This window comes from Styela clava, unplaced genomic scaffold (genome assembly GCF_964204865.1).
Source record: "Styela clava unplaced genomic scaffold, kaStyClav1.hap1.2 HAP1_SCAFFOLD_34, whole genome shotgun sequence".
NCBI classification, from domain to species: Eukaryota; Metazoa; Chordata; class Ascidiacea; order Stolidobranchia; family Styelidae; genus Styela; species Styela clava.
Window position 1 is genome coordinate 62,501 of NW_027556716.1, and position 2,500 is coordinate 65,000.

Sequence of the window (2,500 nt, forward strand, 5' to 3'; positions counted from 1 at the left end):
GCACCAGACTTGCCCTCCAATGGATACTCGTTAAGAGTTTTAGGATGTACTCATTCCAATTACAGGGCCTCGTTAGAGTCCTGTATTGTTATTTTTCGTCACTACCTCCCCGTGTCGGGAATGGGTAATTTGCGCGCCTGCTGCCTTCCTTGGATGTGGTAGCCGTTTCTCAGGCTCCCTCTCCGGAATCGAACCCTGATTCCCCGTTACCCGTTATCACAAAGGTAGGCACGTAGCGTACCTTCGACAGTTGATAGGGCAGACACTTGAATGATACGTCGTCGGTGCAGAGACCGTACGATCCGCGTGGTTATCCAGAGTCATCAAACGTCACAGGACGAACCCGGTCGGTTTTGATCTGATAAAAGCGCGCCTCCCGAAGTCGGCGCTTAATGCATGTATTAGCTCTAGAATTACCACAGTTATCCACTTCGCTTACGAGACCAAATAAACCAAGACTGATTTAATGAGCCATTCGCAGTTTCGCTTTACGAGAACTCGTACTTGCACCTGCATGGCTTAATCTTTGAGACAAGCATATCACTACTGGCAGGATCAACCAGATAGCTGCGACAGCTGCGCTCGGCCCTTGCTGGGCCGCCCGGCGCGTGCTCGTCGCATTCGTTTAAGACCGAGGCGATCGCCTGCGGCCGTACTCAGCTTCGACAGTCGCTGGCCGCGACGTCCACGCTCTCGCCGGCAGTGCCAGGCGGAGCGATTTGCGTTTTTTCTTTGCTCGCCCTCTCTCGGGCTCGATCCATTCAGTTTCGCACAAACAAGAGCTCTGCCGGCCGCCTGCAGCGGTGCCTAAAACCCGGGCATAACAATGCGACCGTTCTGCTAGGCCGACAAGCGCTCAAGCCAGACGCTCGATCGAACGCCCCCTACATATTAGTCGAGACAACGGCTCGCTCATTAGCATCGCGTTTGTACTTTAACTTTTTTTGGCTCGGCTTCTTTCGACGCCGATGCCGGCGACGCAGCACTCTCTCGCCCGCCAGCCACCGAGAAAAGGGTGCGCTCCGACCGGCCCCGCACCGCTCTTTCTTGGCTCATTCGAAATTACTGTCTTTCGCTCTGACATGCCTTACCTAGGGTTAGGTTAGTATGCTTGCACGTTTGTACTTTAACTTTTTTCGGCTCGGCTTCTTTCGACGCCGATGCCGGCGACGCAGCACTCTCTCGCCCGCCAGCCACCGAGAAAAGGGTGCGCTCCGACCGGCCCCGCACCGCTCTTTCTTGGCTCATTCGAAATTACTGTCTTTCGCTCTGACATGCCTTACCTAGGGTTAGGTTAGTATGCTTGCACGTTTGTACTTTAACTTTTTTCGGCTCGGCTTCTTTCGACGCCGATGCCGGCGACGCAGCACTCTCTCGCCCGCCAGCCACCGAGAAAAGGGTGCGCTCCGACCGGCCCCGCACCGCTCTTTCTTGGCTCATTCGAAATTACTGTCTTTCGCTCTGACATGCCTTACCTAGGGTTAGGTTAGTATGCTTGCACGTTTGTACTTTAACTTTTTTCGGCTCGGCTTCTTTCGACGCCGATGCCGGCGACGCAGCACTCTCTCGCCCGCCAGCCACCGAGAAAAGGGTGCGCTCCGACCGGCCCCGCACCGCTCTTTCTTGGCTCATTCGAAATTACTGTCTTTCGCTCTGACATGCCTTACCTAGGGTTAGGTTAGTATGCTTGCACGTTTGTACTTTAACTTTTTTCGGCTCGGCTTCTTTCGACGCCGATGCCGGCGACGCAGCACTCTCTCGCCCGCCAGCCACCGAGAAAAGGGTGCGCTCCGACCGGCCCCGCACCGCTCTTTCTTGGCTCATTCGAAATTACTGTCTTTCGCTCTGACATGCCTTACCTAGGGTTAGGTTAGTATGCTTGCACGTTTGTACTTTAACTTTTTTCGGCTCGGCTTCTTTCGACGCCGATGCCGGCGACGCATCACTCTCTCGCCCGCCAGCCACCGAGAAAAGGGTGCGCTCCGACCGGCCCCGCACCGCGCTTTCTTGGCTCATTCGAAATTACTGTCTTTCGCTCTGACATGCCTTACCTAGGGTTAGGTTAGTATGCTTGCACGTTTGTACTTTAACTTTTTTCGGCTCGGCTTCTTTCGACGCCGATGCCGGCGACGCAGCACTCTCTCGCCCGCCAGCCACCGAGAAAAGGGTGCGCTCCGACCGGCCCCGCACCGCTCTTTCTTGGCTCATTCGAAATTACTGTCTTTCGCTCTGACATGCCTTACCTAGGGTTAGGTTAGTATGCTTGCACGTTTGTACTTTAACTTTTTTCGGCTCGGCTTCTTTCGACGCCGATGCCGGCGACGCAGCACTCTCTCGCCCGCCAGCCACCGAGAAAAGGGTGCGCTCCGACCGGCCCCGCACCGCTCTTTCTTGGCTCATTCGAAATTACTGTCTTTCGCTCTGACATGCCTTACCTAGGGTTAGGTTAGTATGCTTGCACGTTTGTACTTTAACTTTTTTCGGCTCGGCTTCTTTCGAC

General features: G+C 54.9%; 1 non-coding gene across 1 annotated transcript in view; it reads right to left on the reverse strand.

Moving 5' to 3' along the window:
* Positions 1-566, reverse strand: part of LOC144419592 (small subunit ribosomal RNA) — a 1,810-nt gene extending 1,244 nt beyond the window's left edge. Inside the window, exon 1 of the ribosomal RNA XR_013474151.1 lies at positions 1-566. This exon is cut by the window's left edge and continues 1,244 nt beyond it. This is a non-coding gene — a ribosomal RNA (small subunit ribosomal RNA).
* Between the last annotated feature and the right edge of the window lie 1,934 nt (positions 567-2,500).